This window comes from Rutidosis leptorrhynchoides, chromosome 10 (genome assembly GCF_046630445.1).
Source record: "Rutidosis leptorrhynchoides isolate AG116_Rl617_1_P2 chromosome 10, CSIRO_AGI_Rlap_v1, whole genome shotgun sequence".
NCBI classification, from domain to species: domain Eukaryota; kingdom Viridiplantae; phylum Streptophyta; class Magnoliopsida; order Asterales; family Asteraceae; genus Rutidosis; species Rutidosis leptorrhynchoides.
In genome coordinates, this window is record NC_092342.1 from 23,362,615 (window position 1) to 23,376,703 (window position 14,089).

The following is a 14,089-nucleotide window of genomic DNA, read 5'->3' on the forward strand; positions in this document are numbered from 1 at the left end:
CATAACCTTCTTGGGATATGAATATTCCTTCTTTCTTTTGTTTTACCTCGATCCCAAGATAGTAAGCCATAAATCCAATGTCGGTCATCTCGAATTCCCGAACCATTGCTTTCTTGAACTCCTCGAACATTTTGGGATTACTACCGGTGAATATCAAGTCATCCACGTATAGGCACACAAGCATAACATCTCCTTCCTTGCTAACTTTAGTGTATAGGGCATGCTCATGGGGGCATTTTGTAAAGTCATTCTGCTGGAAATACTCGTCTATCCTGCTATTCCATGCTCGAGGCGCTTGCTTCAACCCGTATAAGGCCTTTTTCAATTTCAGCACCTTATCCTCTTGGCCTTTCACGACGTATCCCAAAGGTTGTTCTATATAGACTTCTTATTCTAAGTGACCATTAAGACACGCAGATTTGACATCCATTTGATAAATCTTCCAATTATGCTGAGCTGCAAGTGAGATTATTAATCTTATAGTTTCTAGATGAGCGACGGGAGCAAATACTTCTTCATAGTCTATGCCAGCTCGTTGACTATATCCCTTCGCCACTAACCTTGCCTTATATCTTTCAACTTCACCTTTGGAATTCTTCTTGGCCTTGTACACCCACTTTACACCAATAGCCTTATGCCCTCTTGGTAGAGTAGCAAGATCCCACTTATCATTTCTCTGGATTGCTTGAATTGTAACATCCCGCATTTTTCCGTTAAATTATTTTAACGCCCGTCTTTTTTTTTTTAATAATACCTTTCGTTATTTAAATTCGTAGTTTCCGTTGACTAACGTTCATAATAATTCCGTCATTTAATTATAACACCTCTCGTTAACTTGCGTTTTAAAAATATTCGATCGGTTAAATCCCGCACCCGCTTCTAAACTCGAGGGACTAAAATTGACACGGGGCAAACTAGTTGACTAGGTCAACTAGTCCACCCCAATCACCACCATTCAATCACCTCCATCTCTCTCTCTTTCTCTCTAGCAAGAACACACACACAAACACCCAATTCAATCATTCATCATCTAAATTCGATCTAGGAGGCTTACAACAAAACAAATTACATATTTGGAATCCTCTCTTCATCCTCTACAATTTGATACCAACTTCATCTCGTTTGGGTCACATTTCTAAAACTCTAGATTTCTCTAAATTCGTGTTTTTGATTTGAAATGGTGTTAGTTAGTGTCTATGGCTCGTGTCTAGCATGAATATATGATTTACTTGCTCGATTTGTTGTTTTGAGTAACTAGTTTGAACATTTGAAATGGGTTTGCTTAATCTTGCATTTTGGAAGATTAAATGTTGTTTGATTGTTAAAGTTCATGTTTTAATTGTGTTTCTAGTGTTACTAGCTTCATTATGATGTATAGTTCGATTAATGAAACCTCCTAAACTTGATTATGAAATTTGGTGAATTTAGGTTAAGGTTTCACGAACTTAAAATGGACTTTTAATGATTTTAATGACATGGAATGTTAGTTGTAAGTGTTAGGTTGTGTTGTATGCTTAATTACCTTCGAAATGGCATATTGTTCATGTAATTCGGTTGCCCGAATCATGAAATGCATATTTGGAACTTGAACTTTGATTATGGACGTTTAAATGCGGTTTTGGGGTGTGTAAGTGTTGAATTACTTGATGAAATGTGTCTAGGTGTTTTCCTCGTCAAATTACCTTTTCGGTGATATAAAATACATATTCTAATTGTTTGCGGTTTGTAATTTGGGTTGGTTTGATTGTTGGTTCGTGCACTTAGAGTTGCAGCAAACAGGGCCTGGAAACCAACCAGGACGCCGTCCAGAAACTCAGGACGCCGTCCCACTTCTAATACCTGGACGCCGTCTAGGATATCAGGACGCCGTCCCAACCTTCATTTTGGGACGCCGTCTAGCAACTTGGGACGCCGTCCCGTTTGCCTAAAACTGGCTGTTTGCTTGATCTTTTGACGAAAAATGTTTGGCATGTTCTAGACCTCCAATTTACATGTAACTTGTTTTAAAATGCTTATATATGAATAACTAGCATAGAAAATTTGTCCGAGACCCGACCCGACCATGTTGACTTTTCCGTTGACTTTGACCCGACCAAGTTTGACTTTTTGTCAAACTTAACCAAATACTTATACAACCTTTCTAACATGATTATTTACTTGTATCTTGCATGAAACTTGACTAGTTGATCCACATGCTAATATAATCGAGTCGTAACGAGCCATAGGACTAATTGAACATCTTTACCCTTCGTGACTATCGTTATTGATACAACCTATTTGTTTAGGTCAAGACTAGCATTGTTCTTTGCACACGTTACTTGTCGAAGTACTTTTTGGTTCGTGCATACAAGGTGAGATCATAGTCACACTTTTACTCTTTTTGAACTTATATTTGGGATGAGAAAACATAAACGATTCTTTTGAACTAAGTGAACACAAGAACGGGAAAACAAACATTCTACATACGAGTTTAGAACAAAAATCCTCAATTCGATTATCATTAGTTACACTTGCCGGGTGTAAGCGAGAACTTATGTTATATGGCCATATGGGTTTGACAAACCCTCATTCAAACGGTTCGCTACCGTTTACGAATGAAATATATTTTCGGGAACAGTGTTGTTCTAGCACTAATTGATGGGGTATTCAACGGACGGAACGTTAAGCTTTGATAATTGGGTGCTCGTGAATATTAACTTTTAGAATGTATTACTATTATTTCAACTTTGCAAACCTTGTGGTTCGGCTTACTTTACTTTTACTCACTTACTTACTTAAACCTATGATTTCACCAACGTTTTCGTTGACAGATTTCTATGTTTTTCTCAGGTCTTGCACGATATGTGATACATGCTTCCGCTCACTATTTGATACTTGCATCCGATGTCGAGTATACATGCATTTCATGGAGCGTCTTTTGACCTTACTTTAAACCGTGTCGCCTAGATTTCAATCGTACTTATAACGTTGTAACTTAACTTTTGGTTGAACAATTCTTGTAAACTTTGAAACAATCTTTATTTTGAAATGAAGGCGACATATTTTGGTCAAACGTTATCTTAAAGACTTATAATCAGGTAATGGGACCCACGTAGCCGACGCTGTCACTTGACGATTTGTCGGGGTCGCTACAAGTGGTATCAGAGCCTTGGTTGTAGGGATTTAGAGTTCATTTGTGTCCACCCCGAGTCATAGGGTACATAGGTGAATCTAGACTACAACCGGCATATAGACTGAAGTAGGAATTACTTGACTATTTGTGCATTTATACTCGAACTCTTCTATCATATCTAACTCGTATTCGATCTTGATCTTACGTTGATAAATTTTGTTGACGCGCCACCTTGACTTTATGAAGTAATGTTAAATGCACATGAGAATCAGGGTAATATAATTGCCGGGATTATATTACGGTGATTCACATGGACGTTCCGACATTATGACATAAAGAATTTAAGGCGAGTCAAGGAAAAATTTCCTCTATATCCTTATTCCATATCACGGTTAGTATTGTTAAGAATACTAATCAACGATATTCTTGTGTCATGAAGGAACAATGGCTCACCAAGGTCAACACAATACTCCTCTCGAAACTCTAGAACAAGCTCTTCAACGAATGATAACCACCGCCGTGGGTACGGCCGTGGCCGATCACTTTTCTAACAACACCAATTGTGGAGCCGGTAATTCAAGCGAAGGTTGCTCCTACAAGAACTTCATGAAGTACAACCCTCCCACTTTCGATGGAACCGGAGGACCGGTTACTCTCACCCGATGGTTTGAACAAATGGAGACCGTCTTTGACACAAGCGGTTGTCGAGACCTAGACAAGGTCAAGTTTTCCACCCTCACCCTTACCGGTATTGCTCTCTCATGGTGGAACACGTATGTACAATCAGTGGGTATCGATGAAGCCCACACACTCTCTTGGACCGAATTAAGAGAAAGAATGATCACCGAATATTTTCTGCGCAACGAGACTCGAAGGCTCGAACAGGGTCTAAGGAATTTAAAAACGGTCGGAAATGACCTCGAAGCTTATAATCAACGGTTTACCGAACTAGTCTCGATGTGTCCAAATCTCATGACTCCCGAATCCCTAAGAGTCGAACTTTACATGGATGGCCTCCCTAAGAGCATTCAACACAAGGTAATGACATCTCAACCCACTAACCTACAAGAGGCTTTAACAATGGCCCGCCAAGCCTTAGAAACGGTGAATGAAATGGAAGCACCGGCACCAATGGTCGAGAACCACCCGAGTAACAACAAAAGAACATGGGAAGCCTCTCAATCAAGCAACCACAACAATAACAACAACCCCGCCAAGAAGCCTTTTACCTCCAACGACAAGAAAGGCTATGCCGGAAAACTACCTTTTTGTAACGAATGCCACAAGCATCACTTTGAAGGATGTGGCAGGTTTCGCCACCGGCGCCAAGGGCCCGTCGCTCGAAAGATGCCCAACGCACACAGAACGGGTGCTTGCTTCGAATGTGGTCAACTGGGTCATTTTAGGAATGTGTGCCCAAAGAAGAAATCAACCCCAACGCACGCCGTTGAACTTTCAACATCAACGCCTAGGATGCCCGAGACGACGATGGACTAGTCACGGGTACGTTTCTTCACAACAAACCGTATATTTCATACTTATTCGATTCGATTACCGCTAGACGTTTTACAACCAAGACCTTGACTTGTACTCTTTACATTCCACCTTTTTCCCCTAAATACTACTTAGGCAATGTAAGCGACCAACGGAAAGATATTGTGTGTCTATAAATTTTATCGGAGGATATGCGTTAAGAAATTGGACTCGGCACCTATAGAACTAAGGAGCTCAGAACCTATTCGTTAGGGAGAAATTGTTTCCCTACAACTAGGTATAGATTATTGTGAACCGAGTAATTTTCGGTTGGAAGCCGATACCCTCTTCCTCGTATCCATTACCTCATGATTATTTGCGTGGATCTCGTGTATTCCAAATCAACCTCCGTTCCGGTTATCATCAATTGGGGGTTAAGGGAGACGATGTCTCCTAAGCCATTTTTCCGAACTCGCAACGTAGTTGTAAATCTCTCTTAGTACCGTTTGATTTATTTAGGACTCCGTCCGTATTCATGAACCTCCTAAACCACGTATGCAACTTATCTAGACAAATCTGTTATCGTATTTATGGATGACATCTTAACTTATTTAAGTAAAGAAGGAAAACGAACAACATCACCATCTTACGCTCGAACTTTTGAGAAAAGAGCAACTCTATACCAAATTCTCCGAGTGAGAATTTCTGTTGAACGAAGTCCAATTTTCTAGACCATGATGTTAATGGTCAAGGCATTACAATCAATCTCGAAATCAAGCCACACGTAATCATGAAACTCTCTCAACTCAGACTTGTATTCGTAAAATCTTAGATCTCGCCTGTTATCACCGAAGATTCATTTCTGACTTTTCTCGTGTTACCCGACTTTTAAACTCGTTAACTCACTAAGGGAAAACTTTAAACCTCTCCGTGTTCGAACCTTGAGCGTGATTCTTCACACCAACCTTCCTAGCTAAATTCGTATAGCACTAGATGGAACTCAAACATGGAAATATTTCTACTTGAACGCCGAAAGGCATACTCTCTCGACTCAAAATCAACGTAACTAAAATTCGTTATTTTACACGAAGAATTCAAATACTAAATTGTGGATCCGATCAAACTTCTCGTCATCACGTACCACACTACATACCTCTGTTATTTCACCGTCACCGTCTGATATTACTGGAATTTAAGATAACACACAATCCAACGATACTTCACTCTTCTTTGACTTAACACCCTTGTGTTTCTGATAATCGGTCAACTATTATTCAACCCCGAACTATACAACTACGTGTACTACCTCGTTTCTCTTTCAGACTTCAACTTTTGACAACTAGAGGCACGTTATGGCAACCTCGAGATGCAAGCTCATCCTATTCTAAGTCCTCATTTCACTCCTATCTTTATCGCTCGCATTTCCGTTTAAAGAAATTCCTCATATTACCTAAGTATTCGCCACGAGGGTGAATAGTCCTAACGAACATTTTTCGAACCCTAACTAACTTGTTCAAACGTATCTTAAGAGATTCTATTCCAACACGGTGTATCTTTGTCAATTATTCCGTATCGAAATACTCGTTTCACTTCTAGTTTTACAAGAAACCTTGGAGACCCGTTTAGACATGAGTACCGCGTACCACCCACAAACCGACGAACCGAGCAAACGAACGATTTACGTCTTGGAAAGACATGTCACAAACTCGTATTGTCACCTTTAGTAGATCACTCTTACAACAGTAGTTACCACTCGTGTGTTCACGCGCACTTTCCGAAACCCTATATGACCGCTAATGTCATACCCCTGTTCATTTAACCAAAGCATCAACCACCGAAATCTGAACTCCATCAAGAAACAACAATTGAAATCATTCAAATCCGAGGAGGGCTCGAGACGATCCGTAGTCGCCAGAAGAGTTATACCAAACTTAGATGAAAACCTCACAAATCCCAGTGTGTAACCGCGTAATATGGAGAAACCGCACCTTGGAAAGGTGTAATCCAATTTGGGAAATCGAGAAAGGCTATAGCCACAATATTGAACCTTTTGAAACCTTGGGGCGTATTGGAACCGCTTCCTACCGTTTAGAACTTCCGACTCAATTAAGTTTCCGTTTACCTTACATTTCGTGTAACAAACTTAGAAACGTGTCCTGCGGAACAGGAACGTGCAATCCTTCTAGATGCACCAACTATTGATGACAAACTCCTCCTCATAGGAAAAACCGGCTGAACTTGTGGATCGTAAAACCAAGCCCTAATACAACGTAACACCCCGACTATCCGGATTCGTGGAATGTCCAAGAAAGTATCTTCAATCATTCGTAGAGTTACTACACTAGGTCTCGAGTAAGAGACATCGACTATTATTTCTAACTAAATTTCGGGACGAAATTTCTTTTGAGGTGTGGATAATGTAACATCCCGCATTTTTCCGTTAAATTATTTTAACGCCCGTCTTTTTTTTTTTAATAATACCTTTCGTTATTTAAATTCATAGTTTCCGTTGACTAACGTTCATAATAATTCCGTCATTTAATTATAACACCTCTCGTTAACTTGCGTTTTAAAAATATTCGATCGGTTAAATCCCGCACCCGCTTCTAAACTCGAGGGACTAAAATTGACACGGGGCAAACTAGTTGACTAGGTCAACTAGTCCACCCCAATCACCACCATTCAATCACCTCCATCTCTCTCTCTTTCTCTCTAGCAAGAACACACACACAAACACCCAATTCAATCATTCATAATCTAAATTCGATCTAGGAGGCTTACAACAAAACAAATTACATATTTGGAATCCTCTCTTCATCCTCTACAATTTGATACCAACTTCATCTCGTTTGGGTAACATTTCTAAAACTCTAGATTTCTCTAAATTCGTGTTTTTGATTTGAAATGGTGTTAGTTAGTGTCTATGGCTCGTGTCTAGCATGAATATATGATTTACTTGCTCGATTTGTTGTTTTGAGTAACTAGTTTGAACATTTGAAATGGGTTTGCTTAATCTTGCATTTTGGAAGATTAAATGTTGTTTGATTGTTAAAGTTCATGTTTTAATTGTGTTTCTAGTGTTACTAGCTTCATTATGATGTATAGTTCGATTAATGAAACCTCCTAAACTTGATTATGAAATTTGGTGAATTTAGGTTAAGGTTTCACGAACTTAAAATGGACTTTTAATGATTTGAATGACATGGAATGTTAGTTGTAAGTGTTAGGTTGTGTTGTATGCTTAATTACCTTCGAAACGGCATATTGTTCATGTAATTCGGTTGCCCGAATCATGAAATGCATATTTGGAACTTGAACTTTGATTATGGACGTTTAAATGCGGTTTTGGGGTGTGTAAGTGTTGAATTACTTGATGAAATGTGTCTAGGTGTTTTCCTCGTCAAATTACCTTTTCGGTGATATAAAATACATGTTCTAATTGTTTGCGGTTTGTAATTTGGGTTGGTTTGATTGTTGGTTCGTGCACTTAGAGTTGCAGCAAACAGGGCCTGGAAACCAACCAGGACGCCGTCCAGAAACTCAGGACGCCGTCCCACTTCTAATACCTGGACGCCGTCTAGGATATCAGGACGCCGTCCCAACCTTCATTTTGGGACGCCGTCTAGCAACTTGGGACGCCGTCCCGTTTGCCTAAAACTGGCTGTTTGCTTGACCTTTTGACGAAAAATGTTTGGCATGTTCTAGACCTCCAATTTACATGTAACTTGTTTTAAAATGCTTATATATGAATAACTAGCATAGAAAATTTGTCCGAGACCCGACCCGACCATGTTGACTTTTCCGTTGACTTTGACCCGACCAAGTTTGACTTTTTGTCAAACTTAACCAAATACTTATACAACCTTTCTAACATGATTATTTACTTGTATCTTGCATGAAACTTGACTAGTTGATCCACATGCTAATATAATCGAGTCGTAACGAGCCATAGGACTAATTGAACATCTTTACCCTTCGTGACTATCGTTATTGATACAACCTATTTGTTTAGGTCAAGACTAGCATTGTTCTTTGCACACGTTACTTGTCGAAGTACTTTTTGGTTCGTGCATACAAGGTGAGATCATAGTCCCACTTTTACTCTTTTTGAACTTATATTTGGGATGAGAAAACATAAACGATTCTTTTGAACTAAGTGAACACAAGAACGGGAAAACAAACATTCTACATACGAGTTTAGAACAAAAATCCTCAATTCGATTATCATTAGTTACACTTGCCGGGTGTAAGCGAGAACTTATGTTATATGGCCATATGGGTTTGACAAACCCTCATTCAAACGGTTCGCTACCGTTTACGAATGAAATATATTTTCAGGAACAGTGTTGTTCTAGCACTAATTGATGGGGTATTCAACGGACGGAACGTTAAGCTTTGATAATTGGGTGCTCGTGAATATTAACTTTTAGAATGTATTACTATTATTTCAACTTTGTAAACCTTGTGGTTCGGCTTACTTTACTTTTACTCACTTACTTACTTAAACCTATGATTTCACCAACGTTTTCGTTGACAGATTTCTATGTTTTTCTCAGGTCTTGCACGATATGTGATACATGCTTCTGCTCACTATTTGATACTTGCATCCGATGTCGAGTATACATGCATTTCATGGAGCGTCTTTTGACCTTACTTTAAACCGTGTCGCCTAGATTTCAATCGTACTTATAACGTTGTAACTTAACTTTTGGTTGAACAATTCTTGTAAACTTTGAAACAATCTTTATTTTGAAATGAAGGCGACATATTTTGGTCAAACGTTATCTTAAAGACTTATAATCAGGTAATGGGACCCACGTAGCCGACGCCGTCACTTGACGATTTGTCGGGGTCGCTACATGAATCTCCTCGTCCATGGCATGTTTCCACTTTTGACTTTTTGTTGCGTCTTCATAGCTTATTGGTTCACAATCGGCAAGAAGGCAGAACAATGATAGATCCTCCATAGGCTGTGTTACCTCGTACAACTCCTCAATGCTCCTTGTGTAATGTTATAGCCTACTTGATTCTCCTCCTGATGTTGGTGTCACTTCATTAGGTGTAGTGCTTGGAGAATGTGGAGAGTGCGGAGATGGTGTACTAGAAGGTTCTTGAACTTCTAGATATTCTTCGTTCCTTGCAGTACTCTCGAATGGATAAGGGAGAAAGTCGTAGTTCTCCTCTTCGGGAATATTCCAATCCCATGTTGCTTCTTCATCGAACACCACGTCTCGACTTGAGATTACTTTACCATTCTTGGGATTGTATAGCTTGTAACCCTTTGAACTTGAGTCATAGCCCACGAATATGAGTTTCTTGCTTTTATCATCGATCTTGGTCCTCTTCTGATCTGGCACATGAGCATATGCCACACTTCTGAACACTCGAAGGTGTGAGATGCTGGGCTTCCTTCCACTCCAAGCTTCAATGGGTGTTTTGTTCTTGATGCTTCTAGTGGGAGAACGATTTGCTAGATAGATCGTACAGTCCACTGCCTCACCCCAAAACTCCTTAGGCATCCTTTTACTCTTTAACATACTCCAGGCCATATCAAGAATGGTCCTATTTTTTCTTTTCGCAACACCATTTTGTTGAGGTGAATACGGAAGAGTTAGAGGATGTCGTAACCCATTGTTGTCGCAAAATTCCTTGAATTCCTTGGATGTGAACTCTCATCCACGATCGGATCTCATCGCCTTTATGGTGAGACCACTTTGATTTTCCACAAACGCTTTAAACTTCTTGAACATTCCAAAAACTTCCGACTTCTCTTTTAGAAAATAGACCCATGTCTTTCGACTAAAATCATCAATGAATAGAAGAAAATATCTATTTTTACCGAAAGATGGTGGACTGATGGGTCAACATAAATATGTGTGAATAAGTTCTAGAGGTTTCTTCGCTCTACTAGAAGCCTCTATTGGAAAACTGTTTCGAAAGTGCTTTCCTAGAAGGCATCCCTCACATTTGATCCGGATGATTAATTAGAGGCAAACCCTTCACCATTCCTTTAGTTGATAATAATTTTAAGCCTCCAAAATTTAAGTGCCCATATCTTATGTGCCAAAGCCAAGAATTATCTTTGAAACATGCGTTTAAACATCTTGGAATGTCATGTTTAATATTTAGCAAGAACATCCTATTCGTTGACATTGGCACCTTAGCAATCAAACCTCCTTTTTGGTCTCTCAGATAAAGACTACGATTTATCATGTGAATATCATAGCCTTTCTCTAAGAGTTGTCCAATACTCAGATAAATTGATGCCTTCCATTTTTCAAGCGGATGAGGATCTTACCTTTTCCTTTAACCGGGACTTTTGAGGAATCTCCAAAGGTGATATTTTCACTTATTACCTTGTCTAACTCTACAAACATGTTTTTGTCACCGCACATATGGTTGCTTGCACCCGTGTCGAGATACCACAAATTTGATTCTCCCTTATCTTCACCTTTGCATGCTAGTAACAAAGTGTTTTCCATCCCTTCAGTATCTTCTTGTGCAAAATTTGCTCTTTCTTGCACGTAATTATTTGACTTCTCGCATTCCGAAGCATAGTGGCCAAATTTATGACAATTATAGCATTTGGTTTAAGAATTGTCATACCTTGGTCTTCTACTGGTGTAGCCTCTCTCGCGACCTCTTGTCGGGTAAAAATCTTGACTTCTTTCTTCATTTTTGTAAGAACTATAACCTCCACATTTGATATATCCTTGCCCTCGTTTTCGGCCACGTACTTGACCACGACCTCGTTGACTCATTTGATGAGTCTTTTCACTGTTCTCTTCCTTGAAAGAGAGTTTTGCTTGTAAAGCTTGCTCCAAAGGCTCTTTACTTTTCTTATTAAACCTCTCTTCATGGGCTTGTAGTGAACCCATGAGTTCATCGATAGTCATTGATTCTAGATCTTTAGATTCTTCAATGGCTACGACTATATAGTCGAATTTTGAATATAATGATCTAAGAATTTTCTCAATGACTCTCACATCACTTAAAGTTTCACCATTCCTCTTTAATTAATTGACAACTGCCAAGACTCTTGTAAAATAATTGGAAATTGATTCAGAGTCTTTCTTATTTAAGGATTCGAAATCACCTCGTAGTGTTTGTAGTCGAACCTTTTTCACCTTTTCAACTCCCTTGTGAGAATTCTCCAAGATCTTCCATGCTTTCTTGGCGGTGGTTGCACTTGAAATTTTCCATTGGTCTTGTCCACCTAGGAATGTCTTCATTTGGATGCTCCATCGATCATAATTATCCTTTGTGAGGCGAGGAAATGTGATGACATTGTTGGCCATCATCTTGTCTAACCAAGCTCTTGATACGAATTTGTTAGAAATAGGAGGTTATGTGTATATTATTTGTGGAAGAGAGGATTGATGATTTAGATGTTTGATTGATCTTGAAGGCTTTGTTTTTTACTTGATTTGCTTAATTACAAATGAGGGGTGAAGCCCTCTATTTATACTACACAATGGACTACTCTAGAACACTTCACAATCCACTAATATCTAGATATTTCCTAAGTATTCTCATGATAATTCTAGACTTAGATATTTTATAAGATTTTTCTACACACTTTGACTACTACATGTTCCACGAGGTTTCTAGATAATGGGCTACAATCTTGATCCATATACTTGTATACTTGCAAGCCCAAATCCAAAACACATAGCCCAAAAACAAGTTTAGTTTCCAACAGCCAACATTTTGTGCACCGGTTTTTCTAAAGTCATGTAGCGTTGCTATTTGCGATGATTCAAATGGTGGCTTGATAACGAATAGATTTCTAAAAGGGGTTGGAACCCAATCCTCCATCCATGGTTACTTAAGGTTTTTATTGAATGTACAGAGGACTGTTCATTCTAGCCGGAAAAAGTGACTTGTAAGTCACAGTTCTTAGTTTACACACTACAATGAAAATGAAACATGAAGGATTCCAATATTATATCATAAAAACAGTTGATGTACACACGAAACAATATATTCATATTCATATTGATACTATCTATCACTACAATAGCTGATTTAGTGCAACATCTAATATGTAGTGCATTTTACCTTTTCATAGAATCCAATATTGTGAGTTGGGGCATTGAAGTAGATCGGATTTGTGCCCATTTTGCCACGACACACGGGAGGATCAAGACCATATATTCACTACATGCAGGTACATAAATTTACTTTGGTAAAACTTTAATTGTTGGTGGAAAATAACATATCGGTTACCTGATGGAGTTTTGAATATAATTAGCTCAGCAAACTTTAATACTTTACTTTTAATATATCTATGTTTTGGTATCCAGATAGACCCACCCATCTCTACATCAAACTATCAGGTTTTAGAGAGAATATAGTTCATGGTTTCATAAGGTTTTTACTAACACTAAATTTATTGAATTGAAGGTGCACATTATGACTTTTTCAATCCTTTATTCTGTTATGTTTGGATTAAATAAAGTAGAACATATACAACAGAAAAAGAAACATGAAGAAATCCAATCCAATATTGCATAATGAGAACTGTTGCCATACACACGAAACAATTTACTAATTCTTTTCCATATCTATAAGAATCTGAAGAGTGATAACAATCTAAACAAAGTTGCAACTTTTACCAATAATAACAAAAGTAGTGTTTCAGTGTATGATTTCGCTATGGAAGAATAATCACAAGAAGAAATCCCAATATCACTGATTTCTCCTGACTCATTAAAGAAGATAGCCAGAAAAAAACAAAACAAAAAAGAACAAAAGACTACCATAGATTAGAATAGCCTCTTGACCGTTAATTTTTTAAAATTATAAATTCAGTTAAAAAAGTCGTTTGAACAAAACGACTTGTTCATCTCGATTCATTGTTTTTCGTGATGTTTTGGATCAAGTTGCTTCACAACAAATGCTAATCGAAGCATTAGGAATCTGTTCCAAATTTCAATTTGAAGTAATTCGCAATTTTAAATTATTTTTTTCATTGGATATTACCTCAATTTTAAAAAAATTGAACACGCAATCATTTTCTTGCGCAAAAATTAAATTGGAATCCTTTTCGGACATTTTTTTTGGGTTACCTTAATTGTCAAATTTGGTAACTTATGTTACCTTTTTGGGCCATTTGTCCTAATTTCTAACTCAAGCCCGCATTTATTTGTGTCCAAAGTTGATAAAAATGGATTATTTTGCCAAATTTTCCAACAATAACATCAACCATATATGACAACATGAAGTTATAAATTGAATACTCTATAGGTACACAGACCATTATCAGTCCACGCATTTTGATTTTTTACAGCGTGTGACACTTTCAACTGCTAACACAAGGAATATATTCAGATTCATGAAAATTTGATGACCGCTTTATGAGGTTTTCTTTGGATGGCCCGTAAATAAAAGATACTTATACATATCAATCAAGTAAGACAAAATTGCGCCGTTGGTCCCTTATGTTTGTAGAAAACAACATGGACGACCTTCATCTATTTTTTTTGACCTTGACGACCTTCA